General features: G+C 43.0%; 1 protein-coding gene across 2 annotated transcripts in view; it reads right to left on the bottom strand.

The window, feature by feature from the left end:
- SCN8A (sodium voltage-gated channel alpha subunit 8) overlaps nt 1–24178 on the bottom strand; it is a 411930-nt gene that overhangs the window by 351685 nt on the left and 36067 nt on the right. The gene's annotated exons all lie outside the window — the stretch shown is intronic.

Raw genomic sequence — 24178 nt, 5'->3', positions numbered from 1 at the left:
ATCAAATTTAAGTAATAAAGAAACAAGACTGCAGATAAAGATCAAGAGGAGCACACAATCTGCCCTACCATTCCTGTCCACACTGCTAATCACGGAAGTTTGGCCTTTTCTAAATCACTCCTTATCTCAGTCTGTATGTTGTCTATTTTTGATGTTCTCTACAATCCTCTGTAGATGAGCACATAAGTTCCCCTATTTATCAAACATCTGTTCCATGTATCCACAACACCTTACCACACCAAGCTTATTCATAATTTAAACACCAATCAAAATTAGTTGCCTCACACATCTAGCATCTAAGAGTCCTGTGGCCCAGCTGGATGGTACCTAGACTGCTAACAAATAACCAAAATATCCTATGGCCTGCAACACCACTAGTTCATGCTTACTTTATCTGCCCTTTCTATTACAACCTGGCAATTGAATATCTTAGACAAGATGCAATTTAACATCAGAAATATGTATTTACTTATATTTATATTCATCAAAATATATAAACAGAGTACATCCAAATGTGCACAAATCAATAAAATACAAGGAAGGAAGAAGTAGCATAGTGGTCAGCATTATAGCCTCAGCACCCTGAGGTTGTGGGTTCAAATCCCACACTGCTCCTTCTGACCCTGGGCAAGTCACTGAATCCTCCATTGTCCCAGGTATGTTAAATAGATTATGAACCCACTGGGAAAGATAGGGAAAATTGCTGGAGTACCTGATTGTAAACCGCTTAGTTAACTTTGATAGGTAGTATATAAATACCAAAATTAAATAAATAAAAATATAAAAATTATAAACTCAGGGCCAGATTCTATGTCCAAATCTGTGTGCATTGCCAATTTGTATTCATAACTTTAATTAACAAGCCAATCAGATCTTATAATTGGCAATTAACGAGTAATAATTGGCACTAATTATAATTGATGCACACAACTTTCTTTAGCGGGGTGCACGTATATTCTAGTGTGTAGATCGCAAAAGGGGGGGGCGTAGCCAGGGGAGAAGTGTGAGCGGGTCAAGGGCGCTCCTAAAAGTTAGGCGCACTATTATACATTACGCCCGATCCACACACAACTTAGGCACAGATATTTAGGCCTGGTTTTCAGTGACATAAATGGTTGCACCTAAAATGTTAGTCCCTACCCAAGATTCTTTAAACTGCACCTACCTTCAGAGACATTTTATAGAATCACGCAAAGTGCCATCCTTTTCAGCGTCATTTTTTTTTTTAGGTGTCATATATAGTATATGACCCTCAGTCTATTATTACATGTGAAGATTCAAGATTCTGGGGAAAGAACACATAAGGTATGTGGCAGTTATATGAGCCACATATATGAACTATAAGTAGGTATGTAAAAAAAAAAAAAGTATATATAGACATACGAGTACATGCCTTTCAGCTTTACATATCTACTGTACAATTCCCCTACATACCGTATATACATGACTATAAACAGATTTTTGGATCAAAAAAATGAGGGTCTGTTTATTTTTGATCCTCCTTCTGATGATGGTGCTTTTTTCCTCCTCTCCCCACCCGATGACTGGCATTGCTCCCCGATGACCAGCACTGCTATCCTACACCACCTCTCTGATTACTGCATTGCTATCCTCCTCCCCCCCCAATGACTGGCATTGCTATCACCCCCCTCCTTCCCCTGTTGGCCGACACTCTTATCCTCCCTTATGCCCCAGACCGACATCACACTTACAAGTTCTGGTGCTCAGGAAGCCAACGCTCTATGCAGGGCTGGTGAGGGGCCATGAGCATCTGCGCATGCTCAAGGCCTGCTGGCTCCCCCGCCCTCTCAAGGCTCTTGAAGAAAATCAAGCAAGCTTTGAGCATGCGCAGATGCTCAAGGCCCCGCATCAGCCCAGCACAAAGCATTGACGTCGACTGAGAACCAGAGCTGTAAATGCGATGTTGGTCTGGGGCAGGGGGGAGCAGGTAGTTAAGGATAGCTATGCCTAAGTGAAAAAGATCATTCTTCACCATCTAGCTCCGATGTTTTTAAAGCAGACAGTTTTCAGTGCAGTTTGGTAAGCAGGAGAAGTTGCCTTTGGTCACTGATGCTTCTTTAAAGCAGACAGCAAATCTTTTGTTTTTAGGGAAGACGGTGAACCTTTTCGGTTTTTGGCAGATTTGTGAAACAGTGTATTTTTTTTTTCCAGCAGACTGCGAGGCTAGTTATCTTTTGTTTCTGAAAGTTTGTTTTATGTTTAAAGTGGACAACAGATCTTGAACTCTTATTTTTAGTTTGGATTTTAATTTTGTGCATTTAGAGATAACGGGGGGGGGGGGGTATTTGTATTGCATATGAAATTGTTTATGGCAGTTTTTAATATGATTTGTTCTCTTAATTATGTGGAAAGATATGTTCATTGGCTGATGTAGTACTTGTTTATATTTCCAGTTTTGGGGGGAGGGGGGTTTACAAGGATCTACACCAATGAGCTTTTGTATGCTTCACGAGTGTTCAGATACCTTTGTTTTTTTATGTTTTATTGATTAAGATAGTTTAAATTAATTTTTTGGTACTAGAAGGTGATTAAAGTTTCTAAGTTATTTTTTATAGAGTTATGTATAATTTTTTATGTATATGTTTTTTGGGACACACTTTCTCTTCTCATATCAGGCAGCATTATGGAGTAAAGATCTGAAACAATTACTCATGCTTGCTAATACTTATGGGGAATTTAGGAGACATCTAATAACATGTCTATTCCTAAAGTACTTAGGTAGCTGCTCTGCACAATCTTTCCCACAATGCCTGAACTCTAGACTTCAACTCTGTTAGTTCTACTCAATCTGTAACATTTTTAATCATTGTAAACCACATGAAACTTCACGGTCCTGAGGTATATAAACTGTTGTTATTATTATTATTATTATTATCATACTAGAGAGTTATTTAAATGCAGTCTACTTGAATACACACACTGAATACATACAATGCATAATATTTTATATTTGTTTTATACTTGATTATGGATTTTTTAAAAATTATTTATTGCATGATCTCTGACAGATGACACTCACATACCCAAACTTCTAATCTTGGTTTATATTCGAGTCAACTATTTATCCTCCTCTTTTGGGGGGAAAAGGTTACCTCTGTTTATATTCAAATTGGTTTATATTTGAGTATACAGTGGAACCTTGGTTTACAAGCATAATTTGTTCCAGAAGCATGCTCGTAAACCAAAATACTTGTATATCAAAGCGAGTTTCCCCATAGGAACTAAAGGAAACTCGCTTGATTCATTCCCACCCACCCCCATCCCCCAAGGCCAGTGGCGCTGCTCTACCCCCCCCCCAGAATCGGCATTGCTTCCCCCGCTGATGAAGGCCCCCCGCGTGATCTGCCATCACCCCGCTCGTGTCGCCCCCCCCCCCGCTTGTGTCGCCCCCCGCATGATCTGCCATCACCCCGCTCGTGTCGCCCCCCCCCCCGCATGATCCACCATCCCCCCGCTCATGGTGTCCCTCCGTGATCCGGCACCCCCCCGCTCACGTCGCACACCCTCCGCCACAATCCGGCATCCCCCAGGCACCCACCCACCCACCCGATCACATTCCTTACCTCCATTTGGCACCGGCACCAATGCACAGGACATGCCGGTGCCCGAAGATCTGCCTTCTTATTTGTGCTGGGCCTTTGAGCATCTGCGCATGCTCAAGACCTTCGGGTTCCCGTTCTCTCCGAGTTACTTGGAGATCCGAGAATCTCGGAGAGAACGGGAACCCGAAGGGCTTGAGCATGCACAGATGCTCAAGGCCCAGCACAAAAAAGAAGGCAGATCTTTGGGCACCGGCACTGGCATGTCCTGTGCGTTGGTGCTGGTGCCAAATGGGGGTAAGGAATGTGATTGGGTGGGTGCCTGGGGTATGCCGGATCGCAGCGGTGGGAGTGTGTGTGATGCGAGCGGGGGGTGCCGGATCGCGGGGGGACGCTCATAAATCGGTTTCCAAGGCGCCGATTTTGCGAATGTTTTGCTCGTTTTGCAAAACACTCGCAAACCGGTGCACTCGTAAATCGCGGTACCACTGTATACAGTAATTAAGAGCAGCCACATTACCAAGAGTGCCACTAACTCTCATACACTAAATTGGATTGATCTACAGTATACTGGCTACAATTCCCAATATTTTTCAGGACCCAATATTTTTACCCATATGTCTGTTCCCTGAGAGCTAGGGGAGTCATAAGCAGAACACACTGATTCTTTAAAGTTGTTTTTTTGGTTTTTTTTTTTACATTATTAAAGTAGCAGTAATAGCTTCACAGCTCAAAATGGTGATTTGCCCATTCTCATTTTCTTCCTTGAGCTTATTCTTACATCATAGATTTTTGTAAAAATAATACATTTCTTATATTTATTGTAATGTTCTTTGAACTAAGAAAAAAGGCAAGGCCATACTTGCCTGTTTTTAAAATCAACTTCAATGATCCATGCTATATTCATGCTTTACATATATTAATGTGAAGCCTGCAACGGTCTGTGATGAGCATCTGCTCTTCAGCTATCCATGGTATATTCATGCTTTATACATACGAGTGTAATCCCCAAACAGATTTACTGAGGAGCATCAGCACAGCTGTTCTCCTGATTCACTGAGAATCATAACAATGATGGCGATCAGGTAGGAAGAGCTTTAAAGTACTTTAAATCAATCTTCAGATCAATGATAACTACAGCACCAAAGTCCATTTCTGCAGTAAAGGAATTAAACTGGAACATATTGACAATTAAAAGGGATGGCTCCTGTTTAAAAGTCCTTGGTTTCCTGCAGCAAACTTTTCAAGAATATGCAAATGATGTGGCAATTATGTGGTACATTTTCATATGTAAACATATATTTGCAAATTAAATAATGTTGCTTTTTAAAATTTTTATGAAAAAACTTTAGCATTTCTGGTGGGCCTAGATCGTTGATTTGGCTCTTTTGAGAGAACAAGGATTCTCATGATCAGTGCTGGGAAGGAAAAGAGAGTCCTGATGGGATTCACCCGAGAGTCTTAAAAGAACTGAAGGTTGAAATCGGAGAACTTTTGCAAAAACTTGCCTACCTGTCAATTAGAACTGGACAGATACCGGACGATTGGAGATAGCGAACGTCACCCCAATTTTCAAAAAATGATCAAGAGGAGAACCAGGCAACTACAGACCTGTGAGTCTTACGTCTGTCCCTAGAAAGATGGTTGAAGCACTGATTAAAGATAGCATAGTCCGGCCCTTGGATACACACGACCTGATGAGAGCCAGTCAACATGGCTTCAGGAAAGGGAAATCATGTTTGATGAATTTACTTCAATTTTTTGAGACCGTGAACAAACAAATTGATAGTGGAGAACCGGTGGACATAATATACTTGGACTTCCAGAAAGCGTTCGACAAGGTTCCACATGAAAGACTTCTCAGGAAACTACAAAGCCATAGAATAAAGGGAGATATATTAAGATGGATAGACAAATGGCTGGAGAAAAGAAAGCAGAGTGGGCATAAATGGGAAGTTCTCAGACTGGGAGAAAGTAACTAGTGGTGTGCCCCAGGGCTCGATACTTGGGCCCATCTTATTTAATATTTTCATCAATGACCTAGAACAGGGGTGTCAAAGTCCCTCCTCGAGGGCCGCAATCCAGTCGGGTTTTCAGGATTTCCCCAATGAATATGCATGAGATCTATTTGCATGCACTGCTTTCATTGTATGCTAATAGATCTCATGCATAGTCATTGGGGAAATCCTGAAAACCCGACTGGATTGCGGCCCTCAAGGAGGGACTTTGACATCCCTGACCTAGAAGAAGGAACATCCAGTAAGATCATCAAGTTTGCAGACGACACAAAGCTATGCCGGGCAATCAGATTGCAGAAGGATAGCGAGGAGCTCCAGAGTGTCTTGTGTCAGTTAGAGAAATGGGCGGAGAAATGGCAGATGAAGTTTAATGTGGAAAAGTGCAAAGTAATGCATTTAGGCAGAAAGAACAAGGAACGCGATATAGAATGTCAGGTGCAACTCTGGGTAAGAGCGAACAAGAAAAGGACCTGGGTGTGCTGATAGATAGGACCCTAAAACCGTTGGCACAATGTGCGGCGGCAGCAAAGAAAGCAAATAGAATGTTAGGCATGATAAAGAAAGGAATCACGAGTAGATCGGAGAAAGTTATAATGCCGCTTTATAGGGCAATGGTCAGACCACACTTGGAATACTGTGTCCAACATTGGTCTCCCAACCTAAAGAAGGATATAAAACTGCTGGAGAGGGTGCAGAGACGAGCAATGAAGCTAATAAAAGGTAGGGAGAACTTGGAATATGAGGAACGATTGAGGAGACTGGGATTGTTCTCCCTTGAGAAAAGGAGACTGCGAGGGGATATGATCGAAACTTTCAAAATACTGAAAGGAATCAACAAAATAGAGCAGGAAAAAAAATTATTTGCAATGTCCAATGTGACACGCACAAGAGGACAAGGACTGAAGCTATGGGGGGACAAGTCCAGGACAAATATCAGGAAGTTCTGCTTCAAGCAACGAGTGGTGGACACCTGGAATGCTCTCCCAGAGGAGGTTATTGTGGAATTCACCGTTCTATGATTTAAAAGCAAACTAGATGCACATCTCCTTACGAGATAGAGGGATATGGGTGACTAAAATTACGCCAGGTGTACACCTAGATGGGCCTCCACGTGTGCGGATCGCCGGACTTGATGGACCGAAGGTCTGATCCAGAGATGGCAGTTCTTATGAGTCTAGGGGGGGAGTGTGTGGTGTAGTGGTTAAAGCTACAGCCTCAGCACCCTGAGGTTGTGGGTTCAAACCCACACTGCTCCTTGTGACCCTGGGCAAGTAACTTAATCCCCCCATTGCCCCATATACATTAGATAGATTATGAGCCTGGGACAGACAGGGAAAAATGCTTGAGTACCTGAATGAATTTATGCAAACCATTCTTAGCTCCCTTGGGAGAACGCTATAGAAAAAAGAAAATGAAGAAGAATTCTCAGCGATGGGAAATCTCAGCAGAGGAGGAGCAGAACCAGTGGAAGGAAACAGAAATAGTATTAGGCAAGAGGGGCAGAAATATGGGAAAAGAGGGAATGACATGGAGAATAGGCATATACAGTAGAGGTTCCCAAGAGGTATGCATCCCAGCACTGCACACTCAAGTAACAAACATTCCCAGGCTGTCAATCAGTGCCTCTTTTACTAAGTGCTGCATTTCTCTCTTGCTCCCTCCTTCCTTCTCCCCCAGGTCCAGCAGCACCTTCACCCTTTTCACCCCATCCCCTCCAGTCCAGCAGCTCTCCCTTTTCATACCCCTCCCTGTAGTACATCTTAACTTGCCTCAATCACTGCCGATATCAGAAGCACAGCAATTCAAACAGGCAGACTCAGGGTCTTTGCTAGGCTGCGCCCTGCCTCCTCAAAAATAGGAAGAGAAGGCAGGGCACAAGTGAAGTCCCCAAGGTTGAGATAACTTAATTTAGACCGCAAGAAGGGGGCAGAAAGAGCAAGCTACTGGACCATGTGGGGGGGGAGGATAATGCTGCTAGACCTGGGGAGGGGAGAAGGAGAGATGCTGCTGGACCTAGGAGAGGGTGAGAGAAAGGTGCTGCCTAACTGGGGGCAAGGCAATGGAGTGAGAGTGAAAGAACTAGACTAGGGGAAGAGAAGAGATGGAGAGACTGGATTGGGAAGGGAAAAAAGGGTAAGATCCAAAAAGCACAAAGAGAGAGAGATTCTAGACTCAGGGTGGGGATGGAATGGAAGAGAGAGAGGAAGGAAAGGGACACAGAAGAGATACTGGGCATGGAGGGAGCATAAGGACAGGGACACAGAGGGGTGTACAGAGAGGGGTGGGATGGGGCAGATATGGATGATGGTGGTCACAGGGGAAGGAACAGGAACCCAGAGGGCAGATACAGAATATTAAGGGTGAATAGGGACAAGAACACAGAAGGGAAATGTTTGGCAGGACATATAAAGATGCAGAGGGAAGAGGGATGGTGGACATGAGAGAAGAAATTTCAAATTAACAGGAGATCCTACAAAGACACAAAAAAGAGAGATACTGAGACCAAAGTGAATGGAAAAATAAAATGCTCAGACAACAAAGGAAGAAAAAAAAAATATTATCATCCTGAATTTATTAACTGGAATATCAACTTTTAGAAATGCACATCTCTGCTATCTTGTATTTCAGTTTCTAGTGCTCCAAATGCAGAGTCTGACTTCTTGATGTTTCCAGTTCAGTTTTTTGCCTTCATATCTAGAAGTCGCACGATTATGGCGGTATAGAAGAATAAAGTTATTATTATTATTATTATTATTGATCTGGGGTCCCATGTTTCATATTTGTTGAAGGTCTATCTATGTCTTGCATGTTTGACCAGCATGTAGTTTCTGTGTAAAGATCTTGTAGCAGTCCCATTTGTTCTGTTTTCTCACTAGGTGATGTATTAGTGTTTTACAACCCTGTCTAATATTTACAGTGCTATATTTTCACACATAAGATTGTTGCTCTTTGAGTCCTGGAAGCTGGAAAATAGAAGGCTATACATTAATGATGGACTACATCCTCCTGTGACAGGAAAAAGGATCCTCAGAGAGAAATTCAGACAGCACATTTCTAGACATTTAAACTAGAGGGTGGGGTGACAAAAGGAATCAAGGGAATTCAGAGGGTCACCCCAGGAAAAACATGATGACAGTGGGGAAGGTAATGTTAATACAGAAAACCATCTAAACCTGCTTAATACACAGAAAGCAATAAGTACAAATGCTCGTATTCTAAATAAAAAGGTTCAAGATTTGCAAATCCTGATGTTTGAGGGAGACTTGGATATTGTTGCTATTACAGAGACATGGTTCAATGATTCCCATGAATAGGATGTGACAATACCAAACTATAATCTTTTTAGGAAGGATAGAGAGGGTCCAAAAGGTGGAGGAGTGGGACCATATGTGAAAAATAATATCAGAGTGGCTGAAATGTAGGGAACCTAAGGAAAAGAAGCTATATGGATTGTCCTGAAAAGAGAAGATGGAATTTGCATCCACACAGGTGTTATCTACAAACCTACAAGCAAGGAAAAAAATGCCTGCACTTGGGGTTCCAAAGTTTTGAAACTGTTTTATTGATTGAATCTCATGCAAGACAACTCTACTCTCAACATGGCCAGTGTTTCAACACCATAAAGATGTCTTCTTCGAGTCTATGAGTTGTTAAGAAAGATCCCGTAGAAACTTTTCCATAGGTCTCCAATTCAACAGTTACATCAGCACAGGAGCCCAAGTAGCATGCTCTGAGGCTTCTATTTACTACACGATATGGTTTGATATAAGAGCAAAAGCAGAGTGCAGACACAAAACTCAAAGTACTGAATTTCAAACATGGTGATTTTGATAAAATGGGGGAATACCTGAAGGAGCTGATGGCATGGGTAAACATAGGAGAAATGGAAGGGCAGTGTTCCAAGCTGAAAGCCACTATAAATACTGCAACAGATCTTTAGACAGTAGACTCTCAATTAACCGGCACCCATGGGGATTGATACCATGTTTCCCTGAAAATAAGACCTACCCCGTAAATAAGCCCTAACATGATTTTTAAAGGTGCTCCTAATATAAGCCCTACCCCAAAAATAAGCCCTAGTTAGATCGAACCCCGAAGCCCCTCCCGAATGTCCCCGACACTCCCCGACTCTATCCCTGACAATAGGGCTGCCTGATTCGCCGGCAGCAACACTTCTTCCCTCCTCCCCACGCATCTTTCCTCCCCTCTCACCCATCCCCTTGTGCAGCATCTTTCTATCCCTCCCTCCCATGGCTGCCAGATTAAAATAATGTTTAAATACATGGTTGTTATATATTTATAATGAATTTTGTTTCTTAACTATGAGCACAATTTTCATAGCATGTTTTTGTTTTTCTTAGGCACTGCACACTTCAAATAAAATCAATATAAAAAGCTTATCCTTCCGGCTTCCTGATGTAGCTTAGCGAAACACAGACTGTGTTGGAGCAGTGAACTGACCTTTTCAGATAAGTGGTATACTGTTAAACAGCTTTTGTAGAGCCATAACATTTGCCACTCCAGTAGAAGCAAGATTCCTTGCTCCATGCAATGTGTTATGATTAAAATTCAAGCACCTTTCCAGCGACGTTGTACCGCTGTTGTGGCGTCTTGCTGAAGAGCTTATGAGTACATTTAAATATTTAAAAGTCTTTAAATATTACATGATGATATTATTTGAGAAACTTGCCCAGTATTGATGAGAGGGGCGTCTTTTGTGTTTTGTTATATTTTGAAAGTATTGCCCCCTCGAGTGGACTGTAATTCAAAATCCCCGGTCTAGTTGGATCAAAGATGGATGTATGGAAGAAAGTAAAGGAGAGAAAACCAGCAAATGGATAAGGTGGCCCTGGATACACAGTTAAGAGCACAGACAGAAGGAAGTGCAGCCAGAGACTGCAAAAGATGGTTTGAAAACCAAAATCACCATACAACAAAGGTAGGGGAAATGATTTTATTTTCAATTTAGTGATTGAATTGTGTCAGTTTTGAGAAACTGCATCTGCTGTCTATATTTTGCACTGTTCAGGAAGAAATTCATTTGTTTCTATTTCTCTGGGGGTTGTACTGCATGCAGAGTCTTGAATCTTAGAGTTTTGTTTGTATATATTAGTACTTTTAGATTTTGGACCCATATTTTCATAGGGGTAATCTGTGTTCTAGTAGGATTGAATGTTGAGAAACATACAGTGTGCTTTGTGTAGTTTAATTTTGTGGTTAACGATTATGTATTGTACGTTTTTATAATTCGTTGGTTTTATATATATTATGTAAAACCGCTTTGAATTTTGATAAGGCGGTACAGTGGAACCTTGGTTTACGAGCATAATTCGTTCCAGAAGCATGCTCGTAAACCAAATTGCTCGTATATCAAAGCAAGTTTCCCCATAGGAAGTAAGGGAAACTGCTTTGATTGGTTCCACCTCCTCCCCCCCCCCCCCCCGAGGCTACCGGCGCTGCTCCATTCTCCCCCCCTTGAGGAATCTGACGCTGTTCCAAACCCCTCCCCGCGATCCGGCTTCCCCCCCCTGCGAACCGGCATCCTCCCCCCACTCGCGTTGCCCCCCCCTCCACCGCGATCCTACTTCCTCCCCCCTGAGCATGTCAATGACACTTCCTTTACCCGACTTGGCACCAGTGCCGGTGCCCGAAGATCCTCCCTCTTCTGGCGCGGCCTGGGCTGGGCGGTGCATTGGAGATCCTCCCTCTTCTGGTCTGGGCTGGGCTGGACTGGCTTTGAGCATTTGCGCATGCTCAAAGCCTTCTGGTCTCGCTCTCTCCGAGATTGAGAGCGAGACCAGAAGGCTTCGAGCATGCGCAAATGCTCAAAGCCAATCCAGCCCAGCCCAGACCAGAAGGAGGATCTCCGACGCACCACCCAGGCTGCGCCAGAAGAGGGAGGATCTTCGGGTACCAGCACTGGTGCCAAGACGGGGTAAAGTTAGTGTCATTGACGTGCTCGGGGGGGGGAAGTAGGATCACGGTGGAGGGGGGGCAACGCGAGCGGGGGAGATGCCTGATCGCGGGAGGGGGGGGCGCTCGTTCAGCGAAGCAAGCTCGGTTTACAAGGCACCAAGTTTGCAAATGTTTTGCTCGTCTTGCAAAACACTCGCAAACCAGTGCACTCGTAAACCGAGGTACCACTGTATATCAAATTTTAAATAAACCTGAAACCTTAATAAGATTATATTGTATGAAGGTCGCTGTACTGAAGGACACAGTACTACTCGAAAGGGTCCAGAGAAGAGCGACTAAAATGGTTAAGGGGCTGGAGGAGTTGTCGTACAGTGGGAGGTTAGAGAAACTGGGCCTCTTCTCCCTTGAAAAGAGGAGACTGAGAGGAGACATGATCGAAACATTCAAGATAATGAAGGGAATAGATTTGGTAGATAAAGACAGGTTGTTCACCCTCTCCAAGGTAGGGATAACAAGAGGGCACTCTTTAAAGTTAAAAGGGGATAGATTCCGTACAAACGTAAGGCAGTTCTTTTTCACCCAGAGAGTAGTGGGAAACTGGAACACTCTTCCAGAGGCTGTTATAGGGAAAAACACCCTCCAGGCAAGACAAAGTTAGACAAGTTCCTGCTGAACCGGAAAGTACGCAGGTGGGGCTGGTCTCAGTTAGGGCACTGGCAGTATCGAGGTGGAAGATGATATCTTCTGTCTTAAAGGGCCCTCGGCCACAAGAGGGCATCCGCTGAAAATCAAAGGTGGGAAATTTCATGGTGACACCAGGAAGTATTTCTTCACCGAAAGGGTGGTTGATCATTGGAATGAACTTCCACTTCATGTGATTGAGGCCAGCAGTGTGCCGGATTTTAAAAGGAAATGGGATACACACGTGGGTTCTCTAAGGAGGTAAAATCAAGAGGGGTAGGTCAATAGAGTGGGCAGACTTGTTGGGCTATGGCCCTTTTCTGCCATCATCTTCTATGTTTCTATGGTCTTTGACCTAGGGGCCACCGCGTGAGCAGACTGCTGGGCACGATGGACCACTGGTCTGACTCAGCAGCAGCAATTCTTATGTTCTTATGTTCGCTTGGGCTATAAGTGGTATTTAAATACTAAATAAATATAAATACATACTACATTGGTTACCTATGCAACAAAGAGTGCAGTTTAAGATTCATGCGATTATACATCAGACATTGTATCACGCTTCCCCAAAGATCTTACAATAATTTTTCCTGATCTATAAACCGAGAAGAGAGCTTAGAGATGTAAATGAGATGAAATTAAGTTTGGAGAGTAGAATGTCGACTATGCATGCTAGGATTGGAGCATCAATGATATCTGTGGCTGGCATACAATTATGGAATGCCTTGCCTGGTATCCTACGGTTTTGTATGGGGAGAATGAATTTTAAGAAAATTTTGAAACAATTGTAGTGGGAAACTGGAACTGTTAATGCCTTCTTAAGCTAAGATGTATTCCAGTTGATAATCGCCTTCTAGAATTTTTCTGACATCGAAGTATGATTTAAAGCTTGTTTGTACTTTTGAACTGATCGAATTTGTGCTCTATCCCTATTATAACGGGGATGATTAACGATATTGTCTTGACATGCCTATGTTATATGTGATAATCAGAGGGAAACAAGATTCTATGTATGTCATATGGAAACCGCATAGTTGTATGCAGTATATAAATTTTTTAATAAATAAAATTCTTTGGCAGGCCCACGTCTATAAAGTAGGCATAATCTCTCAAGATTTAAGCTACTACTTTATGAAATGAGTAAAAAAAAACATAGAAAATAATGGCAGATACAGACTATACATCCTATCCTGTCTACCCAACCATACCATCTATCTCTTTCTCTCCCTTAAATATCGTATGTGCTTGTCCCTCACCTCCACTGGTAGGCCATTCCACATGTACATCTCCCCCTCTTTTTTGTCAAGAATTATTTCCTTAGATTACTCCTGAGTATCCCCTTTTACTTTCCTCCTATACTCCCATATTCCAAAGCTTCCTTTTAGATGACAAAAAACCCTCTTCTCCTATGCATTTACACCACAGAGGTATTTAAATGTCTCAGTCATATCTCCCCTTGTCTGCCTTCCTTCAAAAGTAAACATACTGAGATCTTTGTCCCCATATACTTTATGATGAAGACTACAGACTATTATATCATCTGTTCTTTGGACCAACTCCACCCTGTTTATATCTTTTTGAAAGTGTAGTCTCTAGAACTGCACACAGTAGGCTAAATGAGGTCTCATCAGAGACTTATGCAAAGACACTATGACCTCCTTTTTCCTGCTGACCCTATGTACCCTAGCATCCTGCTTTTGTTCATTTATTTTAAAAATGTCTTCTCTGCTTATTGCCTTAAGCAGCTTATAATGTAAAACATAGTCAATAATGGCATTTTCCTACCAAATCCTCTGAACTCATCACACTTTCACTAAAACTAGCACATAGCTAATAAAATTTAGATAAAACAGATTATCAAATCTAACACACCACTACCTAATAAAAAGCCTTCACAAACAAATGTTTTCAGTTGTTTTCTAAAGGACATCTTATCTTTGCATAATCTCAAATATCCCAGTAAGGCATTCCATTTCAGAGGACCCACCACAGAAATGGCTGCTATGGTTTTTTGTAATGAATTTCACCAAACACTCCAGTCAATAACCTCATGGCAGACTCTGACCTTAACGATCTAGGACAGGAGTGGGCAACTCCGGTCCTCGAGGGCCGGAATCCAGTCAGGTTTTCAGGATTTCCCCAATGAATATGCATTGAAAGCAGTGCATGCAAATAGATCTCATGCATATTCATTGGGGAAATCCTGAAAACCCGACTGGATTCTGGCCCTTGAGGACTGAAGATGCCCACCCCTGTTCTAGAAAGTATATATTGTTTCAGTGTCTGACTTAAATACCATGGTGTTACCCCACAGATTGCTTGGTGCACAATCATAAGAATTTTGTACTCAATCCTTGATTGGATAGGCAACTAATGGAGACTCTTCAGTACTGGCATAATGTGTTCGTTCCAAGCTACCCCATTAATCAATTCTCACCGCTGCATTTTGCACAACCTGAAGTGCTCTAATTTTACTTTTTGCAATCCCCATCATTAAGGAATTGCAAAAATCGAGCCTGGACAGCACCATACTCTGCATCACAATTTGAAAATTTAACCTAGACATCATACTTCTCACTCTTGACAACAATCTTAATTGAAAGAATACTCTTTTAACATGCATGATTTGCATCTGCATAGAAAGCTTTGCATCAAAAAGCACACCTACCGTGTTTCCCCGAAAATAAGACCTACCCTGTAAATAAGCCCTAGTTGAAGTGCTTATTTTTGGGGTAGGGGAAAGCAAAATAAAAGTCTACTGCTAGTACCGGGATCTTCCTAAATGCCGCAGACCCTTCCATCTCTCCCTCCCCACACTGACCACGAGACTGGCATATCATTACGTACTTCCAAAAGGCAGAGTCGCAGAAGCAATCTAAACGGGCTGCTTCGGGCGTCATCAGCAACATCCCAACGTGAAAACCATATCTTGTATTTTCAATTCTCCCAGCTCTAACAGGGATTCATCATTTCCAACAAACATCATTTCAGTTTATTTTATATTCAAGACTAATTTATTCTCATGCATCCAAAATGTTATCCTCCCCATGCACTCAGTCAGTTTCCTCTCTACATAGTCTATTCCTTTTGCCATTGCCATTTCTACCTCTTTGGCCACCTTAAGATCATCAGCTATGATCACCTCCAAGCTCAAGTACTTCACCCCCTACATTGTACTGCCTCCTCGGGTTTTTGCAACCCAAACCTTTTAGACAAATAGGTGTCTTCCAGCCCACTTAACCTAGATTCCTCATAACAAAATTGACCTCATTGTGAATATCCTAAAACCCATTAGGACTGGGCTAAGACTTCAAGACCAAGCTAGACCTCATATTCAACAATGTAGCTTTAACAAAATCATTCTATTCCAATTCACTGTAATTCCAAAGAAGACCTGAAACATTTCAATTCCGTAACATATATAAAATTAGAACAAGAAAAAAAAAATCTCTAAAGTTTTGTCCAATCAATATTCTAAGTGATTTAAATGGGCATAAGGGTTCTGTAGACCAGTCGCCAATATTCAGTAGCACTTTTCTGGGCAATGCCATTGAATATGAGTTCTGATTGGCCATTTCTGATATGGGCTGGCGAGGAGTGTTCCAAGGCTGAGTCAGGGAGGAGCCGACGGCTATGCAGATGCCAGCAATATTTAGTGCTGATGCCCGCAATATTTAATGCTGATGCCCGCAAAGCTAAGTGAACATATAGAACTACATATATAGAAACCCCTAATTTTAGTTACTTAGCTATGCAGGTGCTAGCATGGAACATAACTACTAGACTGCGGCCTGAAGCTGCTCTGCCTGCCCTCTCGCTTCCTCAATTAGCAATAACACAAAAAGGCAGACCTAGTCACATCAGGGTTCATTCGGAGGACGCTCAGGGACATAAACTTTACATACGAACCACGTGCAGTAACGTGTGAATGAGATCAATGTAAAGGGTGCTCTCAGTGTGAACCATCAGCGATAGGAGTCCAGCTCCAACACTTCACTTCTAGGTCGAGGCGGTAAGCCCCCACCCGCACACCATCATAGAGCACCCAGAGTGTGCTGGAAATCAAAACAACTTCACCAATTAAATCAATAAATAAACGAGTGAATAACTCAATATAAATCAAACAATGTGACCTAAGCGACCCCCAAACAAACCCTGCCAGCCAGACCCCCCAAAGAATACGACCACAAAATCAAAAAATCACCATACAAAAAAATATATAAATAAATACTTATCCAAAGGAGAAATCACAAACTGCAACGCAAAAAACCTTTGCTTCCCCAAGCAAAGTTGTGACCTCTCCTCTTGCACATCCACCAGAATAGTCCAACCCCCATAACCTACCCTTCAGCAAAAAGCTGACTCCATACCAGCCCTCTCCCATTATATCAGGTGCCCCCTTCTGGGCCTACCTGAAAAGGCCTGTTGGTCTAATAGTGGTTAGGGCAGGAGTGAACTCCATTCACACCTGCTCCTCATGGCTCCTCTTAACAATAGTTGCTGTGAACCATAGCAGTAGTCTTGAGGTCAACTTAGTAAAAGGAAGAAATATGTAGAAGCTGATAAAGAAAGGCTGAATTGCTTAACAAATATTTCTGTTGTGTTCACACCTGAAGCACCAGGAGTGGAACTGCAAAAGACAAACACGAATAGGGATGGAGCAGTGGTAGACCCTGATCGATTTTCAGAGGATTGTGTTCATGAGGACTAGCTAAATTAAAGGTAGACAAAGCAACGGGGCCAGATGGTGTACATCCAAGGGTGCTGAAAGAACTTAGGGAAGTTCTGGTGGCTCCGCTGACTGACCTTTTCAATGCTTCTCTGACTGGAGAAGGGCAGATGTGGTCCCTCTCCACAAAAGTGGAAGAAAGAAAGAAGTAGGGAATTAATAAGTCAGTAGTAGTAGGCTAGTAAGTCTGACTTCTGTGGTAAACAAATTAATGAAAACGCTTTTAAACCAGAGAATGGTGAAGTTTCTGGAATCCAGTGGATTACAGGACCGAAGACAACATGGATTCACTAGAGACTGGATGACCAGAGAATTGGATAGAAGGAGTGTGCTAGATGTGGTGTATTTAGATTTTAGCAAAACCTTTCACAGTGTTCTACACAGACTATTATAAATAAACTGAGTGCAATCAGGATGGGCCCCAAAGTGACAGGCTGGGTCAGAAACTAGTTGAGTGGAAGACGACAGAGGGTAGTGGTCAATGGAGATCGCTCTGAGGAAAGGGATGTTACCAGTGGTGTGCCTCAAGGTTCTGTTCATGGGTCTATTCTTTTTAACATTTTTATAAGCAATATTGCTGAATGGCTATCAAGTAAGATTTGTCTCTTTGTGGATGATACCAAAATATGCAATAGAATAGATACCCAGGTTGGTGTGAATAACATGAAGAAAGACCTAGCAAAGCTTGAAGAATGGTCTGAAATTTGGCAGCTAAAATTTAATGCTAAGAAATGCAAGGTCATGCATCTGGGCTGCAAAAAGCCGAAGGAAAGGTATAGTTTAGGGGGCAAAGAATTTACTTGCATGACAGAAGAGCGGGACTTGGGTGTGATTGTATGTGATGATCTTAAGGTGGCCAAACAGGTTGAATTGGTGACAGCAAAAGCTAGAAGGATGCTAGGGTAAATAGGAAGAGATATTGCCAGTAGGAAAAAGGAGGTATTAAGACTCTGGTGAGACCTCATTTAGCATATTGTGTACAATTCTGGAGACTGCACCTTCAAAAAGATATAAAAAGGATGGAGTCGGTCCAGAGGAAGGCAACTAAAATGGTGCGTGGTCTTCATCATAAGGTATATGAGTATAGACTTAAAGATCTCAATATGTATATTTTGGAGGATAGGGGAGATACGATAGAGATGTTTAAATACCTATGTGGTATAAATGTGCATGAGTTGAGTTTCTTTCATTTGAAAGGAAGTTCTGGAATGAGAGGGCATAGGAGGAAGTTAAGAGGTGATAGGCTCAAGAGTAATCTGAGGAAATACTTTTTTACAGAAAGGGTGGTAGATGCATGGAACAATCTCCCAGAAAGAGGTGGTGGAGACAGACTGTGTCTGAATTCAAGAAAGCGTGGGATAGGCACATGGGATCTTTTAGAGAGAGGAAGAGATAATGGTTACTATGGATGGGAAGACTGGATAGGGCATTTGGCCTTTATCTGCCATCATGTTTCTATGTTATTCTTTTAGAAGTAATAAGAAAAACAACCCAAACCTTCATATGAATCTAATCAAGCTCAAAATAAAGGCAGAAATGGCTGAAATGTAATAGAAGTCTTGAGATAGTCCTGGCCTTGTCTATGTTAAGCAATGCAGACTCCAGGGAAGCCTAGTAAAAGCATCTTGAGTTGGGTTCTAGCATCCACTGAAATTAATAGGATTGACCTGGTTTTTGCCCACGAGGTAAGAAAGAACATGTTTTGAGTTTCAAAGAACAGCAGCAGGTTTAAGAGGAAACATATACAAATGACTTAGTTTAGTTATGGAAATGAAGTCTGTATCATATGAGGAAAACAGGAAAGCTAGGAGTGTTTATATCAGAGAAGAAGCAGGTGATTATAGGAAAAGGGATCAACGTATGTTGAGTGATATAAAGCAGGCTGTGAGGAAATGTAAGGCTATTTTTACTGAAATAGTAATGCATTCTTAAAATTGCAAAGATGGTAGTGATCAAAATGGTGATGAACAGAAGCATGCTTAGGATAAATACAGCAAGTGGCGATAAGAATGAGGAAGATAGGTGGCTAGAGATTGAGTATTAGGATCTAAGGTGGAATAGTAGGAATGAGCCAACTGGACAGGTTAGTAAACCAAGAGGATCTTTTGTACTGCTGAGACTTACAAGGTTAATACTTGTAAATAGATGTGCGCAAAGAATGGTTTTCTCAGTAGGGTGAGGAGGCTAGTGGTTGGGGGATTGGGGAGAAGAGATGGAGGCAAGAGGAAGTTTTCTCTGTAGAGAAGACAGTGGGAGCAATCTAGATAAAGGAGACTGAATGAGGGAGGGGGAAGAATGATTGAGCTGTTTGGAGAGTGATGAGTTGGAGAAAGTCGGGAATAGGGGGACAAATGAGCAAACAGAGCGTTACAGTTGTTGCAGTTACTATGTGTAGGTGAGGTGAGCTGGAGCAGGAAAGGAGCAAGAGCAGAATGTGACATCACTAAGTATAACAAAAGGAAGAGAGCATGAGAACTGACCTCAGCCAATCACTGAGCGGCGCGGGACCAGGCAGGAAGCGCAAAGGTCATGCTCCTGCATCGCGCCGCTCTGCTTCCAAATAAAGCCGCCCAGCAGGAGAGCACCGCAACTGTAAAAAGGTACCGGGGAGGCTTCGGGCTGGCTCCTTCTGCAGCTAGTAGATGAGTAAGACTCTATGCCAAATCAGCACATAAGGCTGTAGCTACTACTACTATTATTTCTATAGCGCTACCAGAAGCACCCAGCGCTGCATAGAGTCACAAAGAGTAAGAAAACAGTCCCTGCTCAAAAGAGCTTACAATCTAAACAGGCAAGACAGACAAACAGGATGTCAAGGGGAACTGAAAGGAAAAGAAAGAAAAAAACAACATTTGAAAATCAATAGGCATTAATACTGTTATCACTACCCACTTCCATCATCAGTTAACAGAACAAGTCATTTCTATACCGTATAACCAATAAGTTTAATGCAGTTTACAAAATTTAACAAATAATACAATCTAAAGAAAATTGATTAATTTGTGAACAAATGTGTCTTCAGTTGCTTTCGGAAAAGATTATAAGACATGGAAAATAACAAAGGTTTCAGTTCCTTGTCTCAGAAAGCTGCCTGGTATTTTGTGTAAATCTAGAAAGATTCTTAATTGCTCTGGGACAAAGAAAACATATTTCAAAGCAGCATATTTCACAACACATTTGCAGGCAAGGCTAGTCTCAATTAGATCACTGGTCTTTGACCTAAGGGCCGCTGCGGGAGGGGACTGCTGGGCATGATGGACCACTGGTCTGACCCAGCAGCGGCAATTCTTATGTTCTTATGATATGCTAGTAGAAATGTAGTACCCAATGTTCTTGTCTCTTTGTCGCATAGAAAGAAATATTCTCCTCCTTTGCTGCTTAGCTCTATTTACATCCAGATATGTCCAATTTTTTTTTACCATGAAACAATTCCATTGAGTGACAAAAATACAGTTTCATGAGAGCATTTAAGTCCTGTTCAAAAACGAACAAGACCAATAAAGTAGTCCTAACCGAAGAGTCTGTAATAGATTCCTCCAAAATAGCTGAATTATTCAAATCTGATTGAGTTGGTTGAAATTTTTTTCCTTCCGTTATGTCCCTTGAAGAAATAGGCAAATAATAAATTCTATTCACAGGAGGCATAACTTCAGCAGAATATTTGAGAATTTCAACAAATATTTTTTAAACATCACAAGTAGTGAGATCCCAGGGATTGTAGGAAAATTGAGTATACGTGACAATACAGTGTTCTCCCCAGCGCTTTTCAGCTGGGCGCTCCGCCCAGCAAATTTAGATTACCGCCCGGCTGTCATCTGCCGAATCCTGCTGCCACCACTGCTTAACGCGCAGCCTGAAGAGCCGCCGAAAGACTCCCGCCGGACTTTAAAATAAACAAAACTCAGCAAGCGACTCGAACCCGGCTTCCCTCCGAAACCGGAAGTTACGTCGGGGGGGGGGGGGGTAGAGAAGAGAAGCCTGCACGGACCATTAGAGCACCGGAGCATGCGGGAGATAGGCCTGCAACGGAGGGAAGCTTACTTGCTCTTGCTTACTTCAGGCCTTTCTCGCTGCCGGGTCCTGCCCACTTTCTGTTTCCGCAAAGGCAGGACCCGGCAACGAGAAAGGCCCGAAGTAAGCAAGAGCAGCAAGTTGTAAGCTTCCCTCTGTCTCTGACCTTTGGGAGATAGGTCAGCGACGAAGGGAAACTTGCAACTTGCCTTTGTCTGTAGCGAATCTGCCGGGTGTGTGAGACGGCTGCTTCTGCTGTACCAAATTGGGGGGAGGAAAGAGAAATGCTGATGATACTGCTGTACCTAATGGGGGGAGGGGAAGAGAAATGCTGCTGCACCCAATTGGAGAGAGAGAGGGAAGGAGGGAGAAGGAAGATCAGGAAAAGGAGGAAAGAGATGCAAAGACCATGGGAAGGAGGGAAAGGAGATACCATACCATGGAATGGAAGAGAGAGATGTCAGGGCATATGGGGGGGAGGGGAAGCAGGGCCAGATTAAAGGATAGGCCCAGTAGGCACAGGCCTAGGACCTGAAATGGTCAGGGGGGTCCCGCCAGTGCTGTGCTTTGGGGCCTCACCCTTGCTGGATTCACTGGCAGCAGCAGCAGCCTCATCATCATCCTGGGCACCCCCCCAACCCGATCTGACCCTCCTATCTCTCCCTCCTTCCCTCATCAGTGACGTGCCAGAGGGAATCACGGCAGGAGAAAGCCCTGAAGCAGCCTGCTTAGAGTAGAGCAGTGCTGTTTAGAGTCTCGTGATGGGAGGAGGAAGAGATAGGAAGGTTGTGGGGGGGAGAGTAGCAGTCTGCCCGGGTACTCAGCCTGGCATCATGAACTTCTTCGGCTAGCAACAGCATTTACAATTCACTGCTGTTGCCAGCTTCAGGCCTTCCTCTCTGCTGGGTCCTGCCTACTTCTGTTTCTATGAAGGCAGGACCCGGCAGAGAAGAAGGCCCGAAGCTGGCAACAGCAGCGAATTGTGAATGCTGCTGCCTGAAGAAGTTCATGACGCCAGGCCTTGGGTGACAGAAGGAGGAAAGGGAGCAGAGGGGGAGAGACTTGCTGCACCCAACTGGAGGGAGAAAGAAGATGAGGGAGGGAATGAAACGAGATGCCAGGGATTGGAGGGAAGGAGGAAAGTATGCCAAACCAAGGGAAAAGGAAGGGGGAAAGGAAGAAGAAGATGTTAGAGCATGGAGGGAGAGGGAGAGTTGGAAGAAAAGGAAAGAAGTGAGATGCCAGAGAATCAGGGAAGATACCAGACTGTGGGGTGCGAAGGAAAGAAAGGAGAAGAGAGAGTTCCCAGAGCATAGGGGACGGGGTGTTGACAGAGAGAGAAAAATGGAGAGGTGGCAGAGCTGAAATCAATCATGTACAAAGGAGAAGAGAAGGGGCACAGGATAGACAGTTTATTGAAGGAGCATAAAAAGAGGGAAGATGCCATATGGAACGGGGAGAGGGTGGACAGTGGATGGAAGGGGCTGATGCTGCATGGAAGACAGAGCGGACAGATGCTGGCTAGAAAGAAGAGTGAAGACAAGATGATTAAAGCAGAAACGACAAAAGGTAGAAAAAAAAATTTTTGTTGCTTTACGTAGAATCAAGTAGTATTGTATCTATTGATTAAAGTTTATAAATAGGAAATGGAAATAAGGCAGATTTTTGGGGACTAAACCCCTTTCCTCAGGTCAGGACAGGATACCATACCATAACAGCAGGGGTGCCCAAATGGTCGAGCGCGATCGACCAGTAGATCACAAAGGCAATGTGAGTCAATCGCGTTGCCTTGGCAATCTTTTTCTTCCTGCCTCCCTGAGCCAGGCCAGGTGCGTACAAGCGCCGGACTCATAAGACTTCACCTCTGACGTCAATTCTGACGTCAGAGAGGAAGTTCTGGGCCAGCCAATCGCTGCCTGGCTCTTCCTCTCCGACGTAAGAATTGACATCAGAGGTGAAGTCTTGTGAGCCCAGCGCTTGTACATTCCTGGTCTGGCTCATGGAAGCAGGGAGAAATCGGCATGGTGGCTTAGGGGGTAGGGAAAGAATCGGGGAAGTGGAGAAATTGGCGCGATGGCTTGGGGGGGGCAGGGGGGTGAGAGAAAGAAAGAGAGACAGAAAGAAAAGGGGAGGGGCAGAAAGAAAAAAATATTGGATTTATAGTCAGAAGAAGGAAGTGCAAACAGAGACTCATGAAATCACCAGACAAAAAGGTAGGAAAAATGATTTTATTTTCAGTTTAGTGATCAAAATATGTCTGTTTTAAGAATTTATATCTGCTGTCTATATTTTGCACTATGGCCCCCTTTTACTAAACCGCAATAGCGGTTTTTAGCGCAGGGAGCCTATGAGCATCGAGAGCAGCGCAGGGCATTCAGTGCATCTCCCTACTCTAAAAACCAGTATTACAATTTAGTAAAAAGGGAGGGGGTATATTTGTCTATTTTTGTATAGTTGTTCCTGAGGTGACATTGCATAGAATCGTCTGCCTTGACCTCTTTGAAAACCCGCGGAATATAAATGATAATTAACATTTTCTCTGCGTGCAGTGTGCTTTGTGGGTTTTTTTTTAATTTTATTGTTGGTAGATCATTTTGACTTGGTCATTTTAAAAGTAGCTCGCAAGCCCAAAAAGTGTGGGCACCTCTGCTGTACAGTCATTTCTTGTATGACTGGATGAGATATATTTATCTTTTTTTTTTAGTTGTTTAAATTCATGCAGAAATAAATGGCTAGATTGAACATAATGACTTCATTAATGCCTTTCCTTTTTTAGACCTCTATACCATTTGAAAGAGGACAAATACTTCTTAGATTTAGTAAAAATATTCTGGTACAAGTGTCTAACCTTAAAAAAGGAAGTCATATTGAGCATTGGAAAATAATAATAATAATTAACTAATAAAAATAGTATACATTTAGGGCTCCTTTTACTAAGTTCCGATAGTGGTTTTAGTGTGCGCTTAGCGCGCGGAGGAATTGCCATGCGCGCTAGATGCTAACGCCAGCATTGAGTTGGCGCTAGTTTTCCCACGTAGCGCAGGGGTTTGCGCGCGCTAAAAATGCTAGCGCACCTTAGTAAAAGAGGGGGTTAATTTTCCCCACCACCAAATTTCCCCATCCCGCCCCACCCGGCTACTTTTTCATGCCACCCGGCTGCAAAAAATTTCTGGGGAGATCACTGCAATAGTATTCTTTTCTCCACCTAGAACACATTAAAATTCATTAATAAGTTAACACCTACTTCAATACAACAATCCACG

This window comes from Geotrypetes seraphini, chromosome 3 (genome assembly GCF_902459505.1).
Source record: "Geotrypetes seraphini chromosome 3, aGeoSer1.1, whole genome shotgun sequence".
Classification (NCBI taxonomy): Eukaryota; Metazoa; Chordata; class Amphibia; order Gymnophiona; family Dermophiidae; genus Geotrypetes; species Geotrypetes seraphini.
Note: the sequence above shows the minus strand (reverse complement) of the source record. Positions and strands in the feature narration are given on the sequence as shown.